We start from the raw sequence: 24,012 nt of genomic DNA, 5'->3' as shown, positions 1-24,012 counted from the left end.
TTCATCCAGATGGCTCTGTAGATATATCCATGTTCATACAGATAGCGGTGTAGATATTTCCATGTTCATACAGATAGCGGTGCAGATATTTCCATGTTCATCCAGATGGCTGTGTAGATATATCCATGTTCATACAGATGGCGGTGAAGATATTTCCATGTACATACAGATAGCGGTGTAGATATTTCCATGTTTATTCAGATAGCGGTGTAGTTATTTCCATGTTCATACAGATAGCGGTGTATGTATTTCCATGTTCATACAGATAGCGGTGTAGATATTTCCATGTTCATACAGATGGCGGTGTAGTTTTTCCATGTTCATAGGGATGGCGGTGTAGATATTTCCATATTTATAGAGATAGCGGTGTAGTTATTTCCATGTTCCTGGAGATAGCATTGTAGATATTTCCATGTATATACAGATAGCTTTGTACATATTTCCGTGTTCAGACAGATAGCGGTTTCGATATTTCCAAGTTCATACGGATGGCGGTTTAGATATTTCCTTGTTCGTACAGATGGAGTTGTAGATATTTCCATGTTTATAGAGATAGCGTTGTAGATATTTCCAAGTTTATACTGACAGCGGTATAGCTATTTCCATGTTTCTACAGATGGTGGTGTAGATATTTCCAAGTTTATAGAGATAGCACTATAGACATTTCCATGTTTACCCAGATAGCGTTGCAAATATTAACAAGTTTATAGAGATTACGGTGTAGTTATTTCCATGTTTATACAGATAGCGGTGTAGATATCTCCATCTTAATACGGATGGCGGTGTAGATATTTATATGTTCATACAGATGGCGGTGCAGATATTTCCATGTTCATACAGATGGCGGTGTAGATATTTCCATGTTCATACAGATAGGGGTGTAGATATTTCCATGTTCATATAGATAGCGGTGTATATATTGCCATGCTTATACAGATTGCGGTGAATATGTATGCATGTTTACACAGATAGCGGTGAAGATATTTCCATGTTCATAGAGATAGCGGTAAAGATATTTCCATGTTCATCCAGATGGCTGTGTAGATATATCCATGTTCATATAGATAGCGGTGTAGATATTTCCATGTTCATCCAGATGGCTGTGTAGATATATCCACGTTCATACAGATGGCGGTGAAGATATTTCCATGTTCATACAGATAGCGGTGTAGATATTTCCACGTTCATACAGATAGTGGTGTAGTTATTTCCATGTTCATACAGATAGTGGTGTATGTATTTCCATGTTCATACAGATAGCGGTGTAGATATTTCCATGTTCATCCAGATGGCTGTGTAGATATATCCATGTTCATACAGATAGCGGTGTAGATATTTCCATGTTCATCCAGATGGCTGTGTAGATATTTCCATGTTCATACAGATAGTGGTGTAGATATTTCCATGTTCATACAGATAGCGGTGTAGATATTTCCATGTTCATACAGATAGCCGTGTAGATATTGCCATGTTCATACCGATAGCGGTGCTGATACTTCCATGTTTATACAGGTAGCGGTGTACATATTTCCGTGTTTATACAGGTAGCGGTGTAGATATTTCCATGTTCATACAGATAGCGGTGTAGATATTTCCATGTTTATACAGATAGCGGTGTAGATATCTCATTCTTAATACAGATTGCGGTGTAGATATTTATATGTTCATACAGATGGCGGTGCAGATATTTCCATGTTCATACAGATAGCGGTGTGGATATTTCCATGTTTATACAGATAGCGGTGTAGATATCTCATTCTTAATACAGATGGCGGTATAGATATTTATATGTTCATCCAGACGGCTGTGTAGGCATATCCATGTTTATACAGATGGCGGTGAAGATATTTCCATGTTCATACAGATGGCTGTGTAGATATATCCATGTTCTTACAGATGGCGGTGAAGATTTTTCCATGTTCATACAGATGGCGGTGTAGATATTTCCATGTTCATACAGATAGCGGTGCTGATATTTCCATGTTTATACAGGTAGCAGTGTAGATATTTCCATGTTTATACAGATAGCGGTGTAGATATTTCCATGTTTATACACATAGCGGTGTAGATATTTCCATGTTTATACAGATAGCGGTGTAGATATGTCCATCTTAATACAGATGGCGGTGTAGATATTTATATATTCATACAGATGGCGGTGCAGATATTTCCATGTTCATACAGATGGCGGTGAAGATATTTCCATGTTCATACAGATGGCAGTGTAGATACTTTCATGTTCATACTGATAGCGGTGCTGATATTTCCATGTTTATACAGGTAGCGGTGTAGATATTTCCAAGTTTATACAGATAGCCGTGTAGATATCTCCATCTTAATACAGATGGCAGTGTAGATATTTATATGTTCATTCAGATGGCGGTGCAGATATTTCCATGTTCCTACAGATGGCGGTGTAGATATTTCCATGTTCATACAGATAGCGGTGTAGTTATTTCCATGTGTAAAGAGATAGCTGTGTAGATATTTCCAAGTAAATGCAGATAGCTGTGTTGACATTTCCATTTTCATGCAGATATCGGTGTATATATTTCGCTGTTCAAACAGTTAGCGGTGTAGAGATTTCCATGTTCATAAAGATAGCAGTGTAGATATTTCCATGTTTATACAGATAGCGGTGAAGATGTATGCATGTTTACACAGATAGCGGCGTAGATATTTCCATGTTCATCCAGATGGCTGTGTAGATATATCCTTGTTCATACAGATAGCGGTGTGGATATTTCCATGTTCATACAGATAGCGGTGCAGATATTTACATGTTCATACAGATGGCTGTGTAGATATATCCATGTTCATACAGATGGCGGTGAAGATATTTCCATGTTCATACAGATAGCGGTGTATGTATTTCCATGTTCATACGGATAGCAGTGTAGATATTTCCATGTTCATGCAGATGGCTGTGTAGATATATCCATGTTTATACAGATAGCGGTGTAGATATTTCCATGTTCATCCAGATGGCTGTGCAGCTATTTCCATGTTCATCCAGATAGTGGTGTAGATATTTCCATGTTCATACAGATAGCGGTGTAGATATTTCCATGTTCATACAGATAGCCATGTAGATATTGCGATGTTCATAGCGATAGCGGTGCTGATACTTCCATGTTTATACAGGTAGCGGTGTACATATTTCCGTGTTTATACAGGTAGCGGTGTAGACATTTCCATGTTTATGCACATAGCGGTGTAGATATTTCCATGTTTATACAGATAGCGGTGAAGATGTATGCATGTTTACACAGATAGCGGTGTAGATATTTCCATGTTCATCCAGATGGCTCTGTAGATATATCTATGTTCATACAGATAGCGGTGCTGATATTTCCATGTTTATAAAGGTAGCGGTGTAAATATTTCCATGTTTATACAGATAGCGTTGTAGACATTTCCATGTTTATACAGAAAGCGGTGAAGATGTATGCATGTTTACACAGATAGCGGTGTAGATATTTCCATGTTCATCCAGATGGGTCTGTAGATATATCCATGTTCATACAGATAGCGGTGCTGATATTTCCATGTTTATAAAGGTAGCGGTGTAAATATTTCCATGTTTATACAGATAGCGGTGTAGACATTTCCATGTTTATGCACATAGCGGTGTAGATATTTCCATGTTTATACAGATAACGGTGTAGATATCTCCATCTTAATACAGATGGCGGTGTAGATATTTATATGTTCATTCAGATGGCTTTGCAGATATTTCCATGTTCCTACAGATGGCGGTGTAGATATTTCCATGTTCATACAGATTGCGGTGTAGTTATTTCCATGTTTAAAGAGATAGCTGTGTAGATATTTCCAAGTAAATGCAGATAGCTGTGTAGACATTTCCATCTTCATGCAGATATCGGTGTATATATTTCCCTGTTCAAACAGTTAGCGTTGTAGATATTTCCATGTTCATAAAGTTAGCAGTGTAGATATTTCCATGTTTATACAGATAGCGGTGAAGTTGTATGCATGTTTACACAGATAGCGGCGTAGATAGTTCCATGTTCATCCAGATGGCTGTGTAGATATATCCATGTTCATACAGATAGCGGTGTAGATATTTCCATGTTCATACAGATAGCGGTGTAGATATATCCATGTTTATACAGTTAGCGGTGTAGATATCTCCTTCTTAATACAGATGGCGGTGTAGATATTTATATGTTCATACAGATGGCGGTGCAGATATTTCCATGTTCATACAGATAGCGGTGTAGATATTTCCATGTTGATACAGATAGCGGTGTAGATATCTCATTCTTAATACAGATGGCGGTGTAGATATTTATATGTTCATCCAGACGGCTGTGTAGACATATCCATGTTCATACTGATGGCGGTGAAGATATTTCCATGTTCATACAGATGGCTGTCTAGATATATCCATGTTCATTCAGATGGCGGTGAAGGTTTTTCCATGTTCATACAGATGGCGGTGTAGATATTTCCATGTTCATACATATAGCGGTGCTGATATTTCTATGTTTATACAGGTAGCAGTGTAGGTATTTAAATGTTTACACAGATAGCGGTGTAGATATTTCCATGTTTATACACATAGCGGTGTAGATGTTTCCATGTTTATACAGATAGCGGTGTAGATATCTCCATCTTAATACAGATGGCGGTGTAGATATTTATATGTTCATACAGATGGCGGTGCAGATATTTCCATGTTCATACAGATAGAGGTGTAGTTATTTCCATATGTAAAGAGATAGCTGTGTAGATATTTCCAAGTAAATGCAGATAGCTGTGTAGACATTTCCATGTTCATGCAGATATCGGTGTATATATTTCCCTGTTCAAACAGTTAACGTTGTAGGTATTTCCATGTTCATAAAGATAGCAGTGTAGATATTTCCATGTTTATACAGATAGCGGTGAAGATGTATGCATGTTTACACAGATAGCGGGGTAGATATTTCCATGTTCATCCAGATGGCTGTGTAGATATATCCATGTTCATACAGATAGCGGTGTAGATATTTCCATGTTCATACAGATAGCGGTGCAGATATTTCCATATTCATCCAGATGGCTGTGTAGATATATCGATGTTCATACAGATGGCGGTGAAGATATTTCCATGTTCATACAGATAGCGGTGTAGATATTTCCATTTTCATACAGATAGCGGTGTAGATATTTCCACGTTCATACACATAGCGGTGTATGTATTTCCATGTTCACACAGATAGCGGTGTAGATATTTCCATGTTCATCCAGATGGCTGTGTAGATATATCCATGTTAATACAGATAGCAGTGTAGATATTTCCATGTTCATCCAGATGGCTGTGTAGCTATTTCCATGTTCATACAGATAGTGGTGTAGATATTTCCATGTTCATACAGATAGTGGTGTAGATATTTCCATGTTCATACAGATAGCCGTGTAGATATTGCCATGTTCATACCGATAGCGGTGCTGATACTTTCATGTTTATATGGGTAGCGGTGTACATATTTCCGTGTTTATACAGGTAGCGGTGTAGATATTTCCATGTTCATACAGATAGCGGTGTAGATATATCCATGTTTATACAGTTAGCGGTGTAGATATCTCCTTCTTAATACATATGGCGGTGTAGATATTTATATGTTCATACAGATGGCGGTGCAGATATTTCCATGTTCATACAGATGGTGGAGTACATATTTCCATGTTTAAAGAGTTAGGGGTGTAGTTATTTCCATGTACAAAGAGATAGCTGTGTAGATATTTCCATGTATATGCAGATAGCTGTGTAGACATTTCCATTTTCATGCAGATAGCGGTGTATATGTTTCCGTGTTCAAACAGTTAGCGGTGTAGATATTTCCATGTTCATAAAGATAGCAGTGTAGATATTTCCATGTTTATACAGAAAGCGGTGAAGATGTATGCATGTTTACACAGATAGCGGTGTAGATATTTCCATGTTCATCCAGATGGCTCTGTAGATATATCCATGTTCATACAGATAGCGGTGTAGATATTTCCATGTTCATACAGATAGCGGTGCAGATATTTCCATGTTCATCCAGATGGCTGTGTAGATATATCCATGTTCATACAGATGGCTGTGAAGATATTTCCATCTTCATACAGATAGCGGTGTAGATATTTCCATGTTCATACAGATAGCGGTGTAGTTATTTCCATGTTCATACAGATAGCGGTGTATGTATTTCCATGTTCATACAGATAGCGGTGTAGATATTTCCATTTTCATCCAGATGGCTGTGTAGATATATCCATGTTCATACAGATAGCGGTATAGATATTTCCATGTTCATCCAGATGGCTGTGTAGCTACTTCCATGTTCATCCAGATAGTGGTGTAGATATTTCCATGTTCATACAGATAGCGGTGTAGATATTTCCATGTTCATACAGATAGCCGTGTAGATATTGCCATGTTCATACCGATAGCGGTGCTGATACTTCCATGTTTATACAGGTAGCGGTGTACATATTTCCGTGTTTATACAGGTAGCGGTGTAGATATTTCCATGTTTATACAGTTAGCGGTGTAGATATCTCCATCTTAATACAGATGGCGGTGTAGATATTTATATGTTCATACAGATGGCGGTGCAGATATTTCCATCTACATACAGATGGCGGTGAAGATATTTCCATGTTCATACAGATTGCGGTGTAGATACTTCCATGTTCATACTGATAGCGGTGCTGATATTTCCATGTTTATACAGGTAGCGGTGTAGATATTTCCATGTTTATACAGATAGCGGTGTAGATATTTCCATGTTTATACACATAGCGGTGTGGATATTTCCATGTTTATACAGATAGCGGTGTAGATATCTCCATCTTAATACAGATGGCAGTGTAGATATTTATATGTTCATTCAGATGGCGGTGCAGATATTTCCAAGTTCATACAGATGGCGGTGTACATATTTCCATGTTCATACAGATAGCGGTGTAGTTATTTCCATGTGTAAAGAGTTAGCTGTGTAGATATTTCCATGTATTTGCAGATAGCTGTGTAGACATTTCCATTTTCATGCAGATAGCGGTGTATATATTTCCCTGTTCAAACAGTTAGCGGTGTAGATATTTCCATGTTCATAAAGATAGCAGTGTAGATATTTCCATGTTTATACAGATAGCGGTGAAGATGTATGCATGTTTACACAGATAGTGGTGTAGATATTTCCATGTTCATACAGATAGCTGTGTAGATATTTCCATGTTCATCCAGACGGCTGTGTAGACATATCCATGTTCACACAGATGGCGGTGAAGATATTTCCATGATCATACAGATGGCTGTGTAGATATATCCAGGTTCATAGAGATGGCGTTGAAGATTTTTCCATGTTCATACTGAAGCGGTGTAGATATTTCCATGTTCATACTGATAGCGGTGCTGATATTTCCATGTTTATTCAGGTAGCTGTGTAGATATTTCCATGTTTATACAGATAGCGGGGTAGATATTTCCATGTTCATCCAAATGGCTGTGTAGCTATTTCCATGTTCATACAGATAGTGGTGTAGATATTTCCATGTTCATACAGATAGCGGTGTAGATATTTCCATGTTCATACAGATAGCCGTGAAGATATTGCCATGTTCATACCGATAGCGGTGCTGATACTTCCATGTTTATACAGGTAGCGGTGTACATATTTCCGTGTTTATACAGGTAGCGGTGTAGATATTTCCATGTTTATACAGATAGCGGTGTAGATATCTCATTCTTAATGCAGATGGCGGTGTAGATATTTATATGTTCATACAGATGGCGGTGCAGATATTTCCATGTTCATACAGATAGCTGTGTGGATATTTCCATGTTTATACAGATAGCGGTGTAGATATCTCATTCTTAATACAGATGGCGGTGTAGATATTTATATGTTCATCCAGACGGCTGTGTAGACATATCCATGTTCATACAGATGGCGGTGAAGATATTTCCATGTTCATACAGATGGCTGTGTAGATATATCCATGTTCTTACAGATGGCGGTGAAGATTTTTCCATGTTCATACAGATGGCGGTGTAGATATTTCCATGTTCATACAGATAGCGGTGCTGATATTTCCATGTTTATACAGGTAGCAGTGTAGATATTTCCATGTTTATACACATAGCGGTGTAGATATTTCCATGTTTATACACATAGCGGTGTAGATATTTCCATGTTTATACAGATAGCAGTGTAGATATGTCCATCTTAATACAGTTGGCGGTGTAGATATTTATATGTTAATACAGATGGTGGTGCAGATATTTCCATGTTCATACAGATGGTGGTGAAGATATTTCCATGTTCATACAGATGGCGGTGTAGATACTTCCATGTTCATATTGATAGCGGTGCTGATATTTCCATGTTTATACACATAGCGGTTTAGATATTTCCATGTTTATACAGATAGCGGTGTAGATATCTCCATCTTAATACAGATGGCAGTGTAGATATTTATATGTTCATTCAGATGGCGGTGCAGATATTTCCATGTTCCTACAGATGGCGGTGTAGATATTTCCATGTTCATACAGATAGCGGTGTAGTTAATTCCATGTGTAAAGAGATAGCTGTGTAGATATTTCCAAGTAAATGCAGATAGCTGAGTAGACATTTCCATTTTCATGCAGATATCGGTGTATATATTTCCCTGTTCAAACAGTTAGCGGTGTAGATATTTCCATGTTCATAAAGATAGCAATGTAGATATTTCCATGTTTATACAGATAGCGGTGAAGATGTATGCATGTTTACACAGATAGCGGTGTAGATATTTCCATGTTCATCCAGATGGCTGTGTAGATATATCCATGTTCATACAGATAGCGGTGTAGATATTTCCATGTTCATACAGATAGCGGTGCAGATATTTCCATGTTCATCCAGATGGCTGTGTAGCTATTTCCATGTTCATCCAGATAGTGCTGTAGATATTTCCATGTTCATACAGATAGCGGTGTAGATATTTCCATGTTCATACAGATAGCCGTGTAGATATTGCCATGTTCATACCGATAGCGGTGCTGATACTTCCATGTTTATACAGGTAGCGGTGTACATATTTCCGTGTTTATACAGGTAGCGGTGTAGATATTTCCATGTTCATACAGATAGCGGTGTAGATATTTCCATGTTTATACAGATAGCGGTGTAGATATCTCATTCTTAATACAGATGGCGGTGTAGATATTTATATGTTCATACAGATGGCGGTGTATGTATTTCCATGTTCATACAGATAGCGGTGTGGATATTTCCATGTTTATACAGATAGCGGTGTAGATATCTCATTCTTAATACAGATGGTGGTGTAGATATTTATATGTTCATCCAGACGGCTGTGTAGACATATCCTTGTTCATACAGATGGCGGTGAAGATATTTCCATGGTCATCCAGATGGCTGTGTAGATATATCCATGTTAATACAGATGTCGGTGTAGATATTTCCATGTTCATCCAGATTGCTGTGTAGCTATTTCCATGTTCATACAGATAGCGGTGTAGCTATATCCATGTTCATGCAGATAGCGGTGTAGATATTTCCATGTTCATCCATATGGCTGTGTAGATATATCCATGTTCATACAGATAGCGGTGTAGATATTTCCATGTTCATACAGATAGCGGTGCTTATATTTCCATGTTTATACAGGTAGCGGTGTAGATATTTCCATGTTCATACAGATAGCGGTTTAGATATTTATATGTTCATACAGATGGCGGTGCAGATATTTCCATGTTCATACAGATGGCGGTGTAGATATTTCCATGTTTATAGAGATAGTGTTGTAGTTATTTCCATGTGTAAAGAGATAGCTTTGTAGATATTTCCATGTATATGCACATAGCTGTGTAGATATTTCCATTTTCTTGCAGATAGCGGTGTAGATATTTCCATGTTCAAACAGATAGTGGTGTAGATATTTCCATGTTCATACAGATAGTGGTGTAGATATTTCCATGTTCATACAGATAGCGGTGTAGCTATTTCCATGTTCATACAGATAGCGGTGTAGATATTTCCGTGTTCATCCAGATGGCTGTGTAGATATATCCATGTTCATAGAGATGGCGGTGAAGATATTTCCATGTTCATACAGATAGCGGTGTAGATATTTCCATGTTTATACAGATAGTGGTACAGATATTTCCATGTTCATACAGATAGAGGGGCTGACATTTCCATGTTCATACAGATAGCGGTGCCGATATTTCCATGTTTATACAGGTAGCGGTGTAGATATTTCCAAGTTTATACAGATAGCGGTGTAGATATCTCCATCTTAATACAGATGGCGGTTTAGATATTTATATGCTCATACAGATGGCCGTGCAGATATTTCCATGTTCATACAGATGGCGGTGTAGATATTTCCATGTTCATATCGATAGCGGTGTAGTTATTTCCATGTGTAAAGAGATAGCTGTGTAGATATTTCCATGTATATGCAGATAGCTGTGTAGATATTTCCATTTTCAGGCAGATAGCGGTTTAGATATTTCCATGTTCAAACAGATAGCGGTGTAGATATTTCCATGTTCATACAGATAGCGGTGTAGATATATCCATGTTTATACAGATACCGGTGAAGATGTATGCATGTTTACACAGATAGCGGTGTAGATATTTCCATGTTCATACAGATAGCGGTGTAGATATTTCCATGTTCATCCTGATGGCTGTGTAGGTATATCCATGTTCATACAGATAGCGGTGTAGATATTTCCATGTTCATACAGATAGTGCTGTAGATATTTCCATGTTCGTACAGATAGCGGTGCAGCTATTTCCATGTTCATACAGATAGCGGTGTAGATATTTCCATGTTCGTACAGATAGCGGTGTAGATATTTCCATGTTCATACAGATAGCGGTGTAGTTATTTCCATGTGCAAAGAGATAGCTATGTAGATATATCCATGTGTATGCAGATAGCTGTGTAGATATTTCCATTTTCATGCAGATAGCTGTTTAGATATTTCCATGTTCAAACAGATAGCGGTGTAGATATTTCCATGTTCATACAGATAGCGGTGTAGATATTTCCATGTTTATACAGATAGCGGTGAAGATGTATGCATGTTCACATAGATAGCGGTGTAGATATTTCCATGTTCATACAGATAGCGGTGTAGATATTTCCATGTTCATCCAGATGGCTGTGTAGGTATATCCATGTTCATACAGATAGCGGTGTAGATATTACCATGTTCATACAGATAGCGGTGTAGTTATTTCCATGTGCAAAGAGATAGCTATGTAGATATTTCCATGTGTATGCAGATAGCTGTGTAGATATTTCCATTTTCATGCAGATAGCGGTTTAGATATTTCCATGTTCAAACAGATAGCGGTGTAGACATTTCCATGTTCATACAGATAGCGGTGTAGATATTTCCATGTTTATACAGATAGCGGTGAAGATGTATGCATGTTTACACAGATAGCGGTGTAGATATTTCCATGTTCATACAGATAGCGGTGTATCTATTTCCATGTTCATACAGATAGCGGTGTAGATATTTCCATGTTCGTACAGATAGCGGTGTAGATATTTCCATGTTCATACATATAGCGGTGCTGATATTTCCATGTTTATACAGTCAGTGGTGTGGATATTTCCAAGTTTATACAGATAGCGGTGTGGATATTTCCATGTTTATGCAGATAGCGGTGTAGATATTTCCAGGTTTATACAGATAGCGGTGTAGATATCTCCATCTTAATACGGATGGCGGTGTAGATATTTATATGTTCATACAGGTGGTGGTGCAGATATTTCCATGTTCATACAGATGGCGGTGTAGCTATTTCCATGTTCATACAGATAGCGGTGTAGCTATTTCCATGTTCATACAGATAGCGGTGTAGGTATTTCCATGTTTATTCAGGTAGCTGTGTAGATATTTCCATGTTTATACAGATAGCGGTGTAGATATTTCCATGTTCATCCAGATGGCTGTGTAGATATATCCATGTTCATACAGATAGCGGTGTAGATATTTCCATGTTCATCCAAATGGCTGTGTAGCTATTTCCATGTTCATACAGATAGTGGTGTAGATATTTCCATGTTCATACAGATAGCGGTGTAGATATTTCCATGTTCATACAGATAGCCGTGTAGATATTGCCATGTTCATACCAATAGCGGTGCTGATACTTCCATGTTTATACAGGTAGCGGTGTACATATTTCCGTGTTTATACAGGTAGCGGTGTAGATATTTCCATGTTTATACAGTTAGCGGTGTAGATATCTCATTCTTAATACAGATGGCGGTGTAGATATTTATATGTTCATACAGATGGCGGTGCAGATATTTCCATGTTCATACAGATAGCGGTGTAGATATTTCCATGTTGATACAGATAGCGGTGTAGATATCTCATTCTTAATACAGATGGCGGTGTAGATATTTATATGTTCATCCAGATGGCTGTGTAGACATATCCATGTTCATACAGATGGCGGTGAAGATATTTCCATGTTCATACAGATGGCTGTCTAGATATATCCATGTGCATACAGATGGCGGTGAAGGTTTTTCCATGTTCATACAGATAGCGGTGTAGATATTTCCATGTTCATACATATAGCGGTGCTGATATTTCCATGTTTATACAGGTAGCAGTGTAGATATTTCCATGTTTATACAGATAGCGGTGTAGATATTTCCATGTTTATACACATAGCGGTGTAGATGTTTCCATGTTTATACAGATAGCGGTGTAGATATCTCCATCTTAATACAGATGGCGGTGTAGATATTTATATGTTCATACAGATGGCGGTGCAGATATTTCCATCTTCATACAGATGGCGGTGAAGATATTTCCATGTTCATACAGATTGCGGTGTAGATACTTCCATGTTCATACTGATAGCGGTGCTGATATTTCCATGTTTATACAGGTAGCGGTGTAGATATTTCCATGTTTATACAGATAGCGGTGTAGATATTTCCATGTTTATACACATAGCGGTGTGGATATTTCCATGTTTATACAGATAGCGGTGTAGATATCTCCATCTTAATACAGATGGCAGTGTAGATATTTATATGTTCATTCAGATGGCGGTGCAGATATTTCCAAGTTCATACAGATGGCGGTGTACATATTTCCATGTTCATACAGATAGCGGTGTAGTTATTTCCATGTGTAAAGAGTTAGCTGTGTAGATATTTCCATGTATATGCAGATAGCTGTGTAGACATTTCCATTTTCATGCAGATAGCGGTGTATATATTTCCCTGTTCAAACAGTTAGCGGTGTAGATATTTCCATGTTCATAAAGATAGCAGTGTAGATATTTCCATGTTTATACAGATAGCGGTGAAGATGTATGCATGTTTACACAGATAGCGGTGTAGATATTTCCATGTTCATCCAGATGGCTGTGTAGATATATCCATGTTCATACAGATAGCGGTGTAGATATTTCCATGTTCATACAGATAGCGGTGCAGATATTTCCATGTTCATCCAGATGGCTGTGTAGCTATTTCCATGTTCATCCAGATAGTGGTGTAGATATTTCCATGTTCATACAGATAGCGGTGTAGATATTTCCATGTTCATACAGATAGCCGTGTAGATATTGCCATGTTCATACCGATAGCGGTGCTGATACTTCCATGTTTATACAGGTAGCGATGTACATATTTCCGTGTTTATACAGGTAGCGGTGTAGATATTTCCATGTTCATACAGATAGCGGTGTAGATATTTCCATGTTTATACAGATAGCGTTGTAGATATCTCATTCTTAATACAGATGGCGGTGTAGATATTTATATGTTCATACAGATGGCGGTGCATATATTTCCATGTTCATACAGATAGCGGTGTGGATATTTCCATGTTTATACAGATAGCGGTGTAGATATCTCATTCTTAATACAGATGGTGGTGTAGATATTTATATGTTCATCCAGACGGCTGTGTAGACATATCCTTGTTCATACAGATGGCGGTGAAGATATTTCCATGGTCATACAGATGGCTGTGTAGATATATCCATGTTCATACAGATGGCGGTGAAGATTTTTCCATGTTCATACAGATGGCGGTGTAGATATTTCCATGTTCATACAGATAGCGGTGCTGATATTTCCATGTTTATAAAGGTAGCAGTGTAGATATTTCCATGTTCATACAGATGGCGGTGTAGATATTTCCATGTTTATACAGATAGCGGTGCTGATATTTCTATGTTTATACAGGTAGCAGTGTAGATATTTAAATGTTTATACAGATAGCAGTGTAGATATTTCCATGTTTATACACATAGCGGTGTAGATATTTCCATGTTTATACAGATAGCGTGTAGATATCTCCATCTTAATACAGATGGCGGTGTAGATATTTATATGTTCCTACAGATGGCGGTGCAGATATTTCCATGTTCATACAGATGGCGGTGAAGATATTTCCATGTTCATACAGATGGCGGTGTAGAAACTTCCATGTTCATACTGATAGCGGTGCTGATATTTCCATGTTTATACAGGTAGCGGTGTAGATATTTCCATGTTTATACACATAGTGGTGTAGATATTTCCATGTTTATACAGATAGCGGTGTAGATATCTCCATCTTAATACAGATGGCGGTGTAGATATTTATATGTTCATTCAGATGGCGGTGGAGATATTTCCATGTTCATACAGATGGCGGTGTAGATATTTCCATGTTCATACAGATAGCGGTGTAGTTATTTCCATGTGTAAAGAGATAGCTGTGTAAATATTTCCATGTATATGCAGATAGCTGTGTAGACATTTCCATTTTCATGCAGATAGCGTTGTATATATTTCCCTGTTCAAACAGTTAGCGGTGTAGATATTTCCATGTTCATAAAGATAGCAGTGTAGATATTTCCATGTTTATACAGAAAGCGGTGGAGATGTATGCATGTTTACACAGATAGCGGTGTAGATATTTCCATTTCATCCAGATGGCTCTGTAGATATATCCATGTTCATACAGATAGCGGTGTAGATATTTCCATGTTCATACAGATAGCGGTGCAGATATTTCCATGTTCATCCAGATGGCTGTGTAGATATATCCATGTTCATACAGATGGCGGTGAAGATATATCCATGTTCATACAGATAGCGGTGTAGATATTTCCATGTTCATACAGATAGCGGTGTAGTTATTTCCATGTTCATACAGACAGCGGTGTATGTATTTCCATGTTCATACAGATAGCGGTGTAGATATTTCCATGTTCATCCAGATGGCTGTGTAGCTATTTCCATGTTCATACAGATAGTGGTGTAGATATTTCCATGTTCATACAGATAGCGGTGTAGCTATTTCCATGTTCATACAGATAGCCGTGTAGATATTGCCATGTTCATACCGATAGCGGTGCTGATACTTCCATGTTTATACAGGTAGCGGTGTACATATTTCCGTGTTTATACAGGTAGCGGTGTAGATATTTCCATGTTCATACAGATAGCGGTGTAGATATTTCCATGTTTATACAGATAGAGGTGTAGATATTCTTAATACAGATGGCGGTGTAGATATTTATATGTTCATACAGATGGCGGTGCAGATATTTCCATGTTCATACAGATAGCGGTGTATATATTTCCATGTTTATACAGATAGCGGTGTAGATATCTCATTCTTAATACAGATGGCGGTGTAGATATTTATATGTTCATCCAGACGGCTGTGTAGACATATCCATGTTCATACAGATGGCGGTGAAGATATTTCCATGTTCATACAGATGGCTGTGTAGATATATCCATGTTCATACAGATGGCGGTGAAGATTTTTCCATGTTCATGCAGATGGCGGTGTAGATATTTCCATGTTCATAGAGATAGCGGTGCTGATATTTCCATGTTTATACAGGTAGCAGTGTAGATATTTCCATGTTTATACAGATAGCGGTGTAGATATTTCCATGTTTATACACATAGCGGTGTAGATATTTCCATGTTTATACAGATAGCGGTGTAGATATCTCCATCTTAATACAGATGGCGGTGTAGATATTTATATGTTCATACAGATGGCGGTGCAGATATTTCCATGTTCATACGGATGGCGGTGAAGATATTTCCATGTTCATACAGATGGCGGTGTAGAAACTTCCATGTTCATACTGATAGCGGTGCTGATATTTCCATGTTTATACAGGTAGCGGTGTAGATATTTCCATGTTTATACAGATAGCAGTGTAGATATTTCCATGTTTATACACATAGCGGTGTAGATATTTCCATGTTTATACAGATAGCGGTGTAGATATTTCCATGTTTATGCAGATAGCGGTGTAGATATCTCCATCTTAATACAGATGGCGGAGTAGATATTTAAATGTTCATACAGATTGCGGTGCAGATATTTCCATGTTCATACAGATGGCGGTGTAGATATTTCCATGTTCATACAGATAGCGGTGTAGTTATTTCCATGTGTAAAGAGATAGCTGTGTAGGTATTTCCATGTATAAGCAGATAGCTCTGTAGATATTTCCGTTTTCATGCAGATAGCGGTGTATATATTTCCCTGTTCAAACAGTTAGCGGTGTAGATATTTCCATGTTCATAAAGATAGCGGTGTAGATATTTCCATGTTTATACAGATAGCGGTGTAGATATTTCCATGTTCATACAGATAGCCGTGTAGATATTGCCATGTTGATACCGATAGCGGTGCTGATACTTCCATGTTTATACAGGTAGCGGTGTATATATTGCCGTGTTTTTACAGATAGCGGTGTAGATATTTCCATGTTCATACAGATAGCGGTATAGATATTTCCATGTTTATACAGATAGCGGTGTAGATATCTCCTTCTTAATTCTGATGGCGGTGTAGATATTTCCATGTTCATACAGATGGCTGTGTAGATATTTCCATGTTTATAGAGATAGCGGTGTAGTTATTTCCATGTGCAAAGAGATAGCTGTGTAGATATTTCCATTTATATGCAGATAGTCGTGTAGATATTTCCATTTTCATGCAGATAGCGGTGTAGATATTTCCATGTTCAGATAGCGGTGTAGATATTTCCATGTTCATACAGATAGCGGTGTAGATATTTCCATGTTTATACAGATAGCGGTGAAGATGTATGCATGTTTACACAGATAGCGGTGTATATATTTCCATATTCATCCAGACGGCTGTGTAGACATATCCATGTTCATACAGATGGCGGTGAAGATATTTCCATGTTCATACAGATGGCTGTGTAGATATATCCATGTTCATACAGATGGCGGTGACGATATTTCCATGTTCATACAGACGGCGGTGTATGTATTTCCATGTTCATACAGATAGCGGTGCTGATATTTCCATGTTTATACAGGTAGCGGTGTAGATATTTCCATGTTTATACAGATAGCGGTGTAGAAAATTCCATGTTTATACAGATAGCGGTGTAGATATTTCCATGTTTATATTGATAGCGGTGTAGATATCTCCATCTTAATACAGATGGCGGTTTAGATATTTATATGTTCATACAGATGGCGGTGCAGATATTTCCATGTTCATATGGATGGTGGTGAAGATATTTCCATGTTCATACAGATGGCGGTGTAGAAACTTCCATTTCCATACTGATAGCTGTGCTGATATTTCCATGTTTATACAGGTAGAGGTGTAGATATTTCCATGTTTATACAGATAGCGGTGTAGATATTTCCATGTTTATGCAGATAGTTGTGTAGATATCTCCATCTTAATACAGATGGCGGTGTAGATCTTTAAATGTTCATACAGATGGCTGTGTAGACATATCCATGTTCATACAGATGGCGGTGAAGATATTTTCATGTTCATACAGATAGCGGTGTAGATATTTCCATGTTCATACAGATAGCGGTGTAGATATTTCCATGTTCATACAGATGGCTGTGTAGATATATCCATGTTCCTACAGATGGCGGTGAAGATATTTCCATGTTCATACAGATGGCGGTGTAGATATTTCCACGTTCAGACAGATAGCGGGGCTGATATTTCCATGTTTATACATGTAGCGGTGTAGATATTTCCATGTTTATACAGATAGCGGTGTAGATATTTCCATGTTTATACACATAGCGGTGTAGATATTTGCATGTTCATACAGATAGCGGTGTATGTATTTCCATTTTCATACAGATAGCGGTGTAGATATTTCCATTTTCAGGCAGATAGCGGTATATATATTTCCCTGTTCAAACAGTTAGCGGTGTAGATATTTCCATGTTCATATAGATAGCGGTGTAGATATTTCCATGTTTATACAGATAGCGGTGAAGTTTTATGCATGTTTACGCAGATAGCGGTGTAGATATTTCCACGTTCATCCAGATGGCTGTGTAGATATATCCATGTTCATACAGATGGCGGTGAAGATATTTCCATGTTCATACAGATAGCGGTGTAGATATTTCTATGTTCATACAGATAGCGGTGTAGATATTTCCATGTTCATACAGATAGCGGTGTAGATATTTCCATGTTCATACAGATATCGGTGTATGTATTTCCATGTTCATACAGATAGCGGTGTAGATATTTCCATGTTCATCCAGATGGCTGTGTAGATATTTCCATGTTCATCCAGATGGCTGTGTATATATTTCCATGTTCATACAGATAGCGGTGTAGATATTTCCATGTTCATACAGATAGCGGTGTAGTTATTTCCATGTGTAAAGAGATAGCTGTGTAGATATTTCCATGTATATGCAGATAGCTGTGTAGACATTTCCATTTTCATGCAGATAGCGGTGTATATATTTCCCTGTTCAAACAGTTAGCGGTGTAGATATTTCCATGTTCATAAAGATAGCAGTGTAGATATTTCCAAGTTTATACAGATAGCGGTGAAGATGTATGCATGTTTAAACAGATAGCGGTGTAGATATTTCCATGTTCATCCAGATGGCTGTGTAGATATATCCATGTTCATACAGATAGCGGTGTAGATATTTCCATGTTCATACAGATAGCGGTGCAGATATTTCCATGTTCATCCAGGTGGCTGTGTAGATATATCCACGTTCAGAAAGATGGCGGTGAAGATATTTCCATGTTCATACAGATAGCGGTGTAGATATTTCCATGTTCATACAGATAGCGGTGTAGATATTTCCATGTTCATACAGATAGCGGTGTATGTATATCCATGTTCATACAGATAGCTGTGTTGATATTTCCATGTTCATCCAGATGGCTGTGTAGATATATCCATGTTCATACAGATAGCGGTGTAGATATTTCCATGTTCATCCAGATGGCTGTGTAGCTATTTCCATGTTCATAGAGATAGTGGTGTAGATATTTCCATGTTCATACAGATAGCGGTGTAGATATTTCCATGTTCATACAGATAGCAGTGTACATATTGCCATGTTCATACCGATAGCGGTGCTGATACTTCCATGTTTATACAGGTAGCGGTGTACATATTTCCGTGTTTATACTGGTAGCGGTGTAGATATTTCCATGTTCATACAGATAGCGGTGTAGATATTTCCATGTTTATACAGATAGCGGTGTAGATATCTCCTTCTTAATACAGATGGCGGTGTAGATATTTATATGTTCATACAGATCGCGGTGCAGATATTTCCATGTTCATACAGATGGTGGTGTAGATATTTCCATGTTTATAGAGATAGCGGTGTAGTTATTTACATGTGCAAAGAGATAGCTGTGTAGATATTTCCATGTATATGCAGATAGCTGTGTAGATATTCCCGTTTTCATGCAGATAGCGGTGTAGATATTTCCATGTTCAAACAGATAGCGGTGTAGATATTTCCATGTTCATACAGATAGCGGTGTGGGTATTTCCATGTTTATACAGATAGCGGTGAAGAAGTATGCATGTTTACACAGATTGTGGTGTAGATATTCCCATGTTAATACAGATAGCGGTGTAGATATTTCCATGTTCATCCAGAGGGCTGTGTAGACATATCTATGTTCATACAGATGGCGGTGAAGATATTTCCTTGTTCATACAGATGGCTGTGTAGATATATCCAGGTTCATAGAGATGGCGGTGAAGATTTTTCCATGTTTATACAGAAGTGGTGTAGATATTTCCATGTTCATACAGATAGCGGTGCTGATATATCCATGTTTATACAGGGAGCAGTGTAGATATTTCCATGTTTATACAGATAGCAGTGTAGATATTTCCATGTTTATACACATAGCGGTGTAGATATTTCCATGTTTATACAGATAGCGTGTAGATATGTCCATCTTAATACAGATGGCGGTGTAGATATTTATATGTTCCTACAGATGGCGGTGCAGATATTTCCATGTTCATACAGATGGCGGTGAAGATATTTCCATGTTCATACAGATGGCGGTGTAGATACTTCCATGTTCATACTGATAGCGGTGCTGATATTTCCATGTTTATACAGGTAGCGGTGTAGATATTTCCATGTTTATACATATAGCGGTGTAGATATTTCCATGTTTATACACATAGCGGTGTAGATATTTCCATGTTTATACAGATAGCGGTGTAGATATCTCCATCTTAATACAGATGGCGGTGTAGATATTTATATGTTCATTCAGATGGCGGTGGAGATATTTCCATGTTCATACAGATGGCGGTGTAGATATTTCCATGTTCATACAGATAGCGGTGTAGTTATTTCCATGTGTAAAGAGATAGCTGTGTAGATATTTCCATGTATATGCAGATAGCTGTGTAGACATTTCCATTTTCATGCAGATAGCGGTGTATATATTTCCCTGTTCAAACAGTTAGCGGTGTAGATATTTCCATGTTCATAAAGATAGCAGTGTAGATATTTCCATGTTTATACAGAAAGCGGTGAAGGAGTATGCATGTTTACACAGATAGCGGTGTAGATATTTCCATGTTCATCCAGATGGCTCTGTAGATATATCCATGTTCATACAGATAGCGGTGTAGATATTTCCATGATCATACAGATAGCGGTGCAGATATTTCCATGTTCATCCAGATGGCTGTGTAGATATATCCATGTTCATACATATGGCGGTGAAGATATATCCATGTTCATACAGATAGCTGTGTAGATATTTCCATGTTCATACAGATAGCGGTGTAGTTATTTCCATGTTCATACAGATAGCGGTGTATGTATTTCCATGTTCATACAGATAGCGGTGTAGATATTTCCATGTTCATCCAGATGGCTGTGTAGATATATCCATGTTCATACAGATAGCGGTGTAGATATTTCCATGTTCATCCAGATGGCTGTGTAGCTATTTCCATGTTCATACAGATAGTGGTGTAGATATTTCCATGTTCATACTGATAGCGGTGTAGATATTTCCATGTTCATACAGATAGCCGTGTAGATATTGCCATGTTCATACCGATAGCGGTGCTGATACTTCCATGTTTATACAGGTAACGGTGTACATATTTCCGTGTTTATACAGGTAGCGGTGTAGATATTTCCATGTTCATACAGATAGCAGTGTAGATATTTCCATGTTTATACAGATAGCGGTGTAGATATCTCATTCTTAATACAGATGGCGGTGTAGATATTTATATGTTCATACAGATGGTGGTGCAGATATTTCCATGTTCATACAGATAGTGGTGTAGATATTTCCATGTTTATACAGATAGCGGTGTAGATATCTCATTCTTAATACAGATGGCGGTGTAGATATTTATATGTTCATCCAGACGGCTGTGTAGACATATCCATGTTCATACAGATGGCGGTGAAGATATTTCCATGTTCATACAGATGGCTGTGTAGATATATCCATGTTCATACAGATGGCGGTGAAGATTTTTCCATGTTCATACAGATGGCGGTGTAGATATTTCCATGTTCAAACAGATAGCCGTGCTGATATTTCCAAGTTTATACAGGTAGCAGTGTAGATATTTCCATGTTTATACACATAGCGGTGTAGATATTTCCATGTTTATACAGATAGCAGTGTAGATATCTCCATCTTAATACAGATGGCGGTGTAGATATTTATATGTTCATACAGATGGCGGTGCAGATATTTCCATGTTCATACGGATGGCGGTGAAGATATTTCCATGTTTATACAGATGGCGGTGTAGAAACTTCCATGTTCATACTGATAGCGGTGCTGATATTTCCATGTTTATACAGGTAGCGGTGTAGATATTTCCATGTTTATACAGATAGCAGTGTAGATATTTCCATGTTTATACAAATAGCGGTGTAGGTATTTCCATGTTTATACAGATAGCGGTGTAGATATTTCCATGTTTATGCAGATAGCGGTGTAGATATCTCCATCTTAATACAGATGGCGGTGTAGATATTTAAATGTTCATACAGATGGCGGTGCAGATATTTCCATGTTCATACAGATGGTGGTGTAGATATTTCCATGTTCATACAGATAGCGGTGTAGTTATTTCCATGTGTAAAGAGATAGCTGTGTAGGTATTACCATGTATAAGCAGATAGCTCTGTAGATATTTCCGTTTTCATGCAGATAGCGGTGTATATATTTCCCTGTTCAAACAGTTAGCGGTGTAGATATTTCCATGTTCATAAAGATAGCGGTGTAGATATTTCCATGTTCATACAGATAGCGGTGTAGATATTTCCATGTTCATACAGATAGCCGTGTAGATATTGCCATGTTCATACCGATATCGGTGCTGATACTTCCATGTTTATACAGGTAGCGGTGTATATATTGCCGTGTTTATACAGATAGCGGTGTAGATATTTCCATGTTCATACAGATAGCGGTGTAGATATTTCCATGTTTATACAGATAGTGGTGTAGATATCTCCTTCTTAATTCTGATGGCGGTGTAGATATTTCCATGTTCATTCAGATGGCGGTGTAGATATTTCCATGTTTATAGAGATAGCGGTGTAGTTATTTCCATGTGCAAAGAGATAGCTGTGTAGATATTTCCATTTATAGGCAGATAGTCGTGTAGATATTTCCATTTTCATGCAGATAGCGGTGTAGATATTTCCATGTTCAAACAGATAGCGGTGTAGATATTTCCATGTTCATACAGATAGCGGTGTAGATATTTCCATGTTTATACAGATAGCGGTGAAGATGTATGCATGTTTACACAGATAGCGGTGTAGATATTTCCATGTTCATCCAGACGGCTGTGTAGACATATCCATGTTCATACAGATGGCGGTGAAGATATTTCCATGTTCATACAGATGGCTGTGTAGATATATCCATGTTCATACAGATGGCGGTGACGATATTTCCATGTTCATACAGACGGCGGTGTAGATATTTCCATGTTCATACAGATAGCGGTGCTGATATTTCCATGTTTATACAGGTAGCGGTGTAGATATTTCCATGTTTATACAGATAGCGGTGTAGAAATTTCCATGTTTATACAGATAGCGGTGTAGATATTTCCATGTTTATACAGATAGCGGTGTAGATATCTCCATCTTAATACAGATGGCGGTGTAGATATTTATATGTTCATACAGATGGCGGTGCAGATATTTCCATGTTCATACTGATGTCGGTGAAGATATTTCCATGTTCATACAGATGGCGGTGTAGAAACTTCCATGTTCATACTGATAGCGGTGCTGATATTTCCATGTTTATACAGGTAGCGGTGTAGATATTTCCATGTTTATACAGATAGCGGTGTAGATATCTCCTTCTTAATTCTGATGGCGGTGTAGATATTTCCATGTTCATACAGATGGCGGTGTAGATATTTCCATGTTCATACAGATAGTGGTGTAGATATTTCCATATTCATACAGATAGCAGTGTATGTATTTCCATGTTCATACAGATGGCGGTGTAGACATTTCCATGTTCATCCAGATGGCTGTGTAGATATATCCATGTTCATACAGATAGCGGTGTAGATATTTCCATGTTCATCCAGATGGCTGTGTTGCTATTTCCATGTTCATACAGATAGTGGTGTAGATATTTCCATGTTCATACAGATAGCGGTGTAGATGTTT

This window comes from Gorilla gorilla, chromosome 4 (assembly GCF_029281585.2).
Source record: "Gorilla gorilla gorilla isolate KB3781 chromosome 4, NHGRI_mGorGor1-v2.1_pri, whole genome shotgun sequence".
Classification (NCBI taxonomy): Eukaryota; Metazoa; Chordata; class Mammalia; order Primates; family Hominidae; genus Gorilla; species Gorilla gorilla.
Note: the sequence above shows the minus strand (reverse complement) of the source record.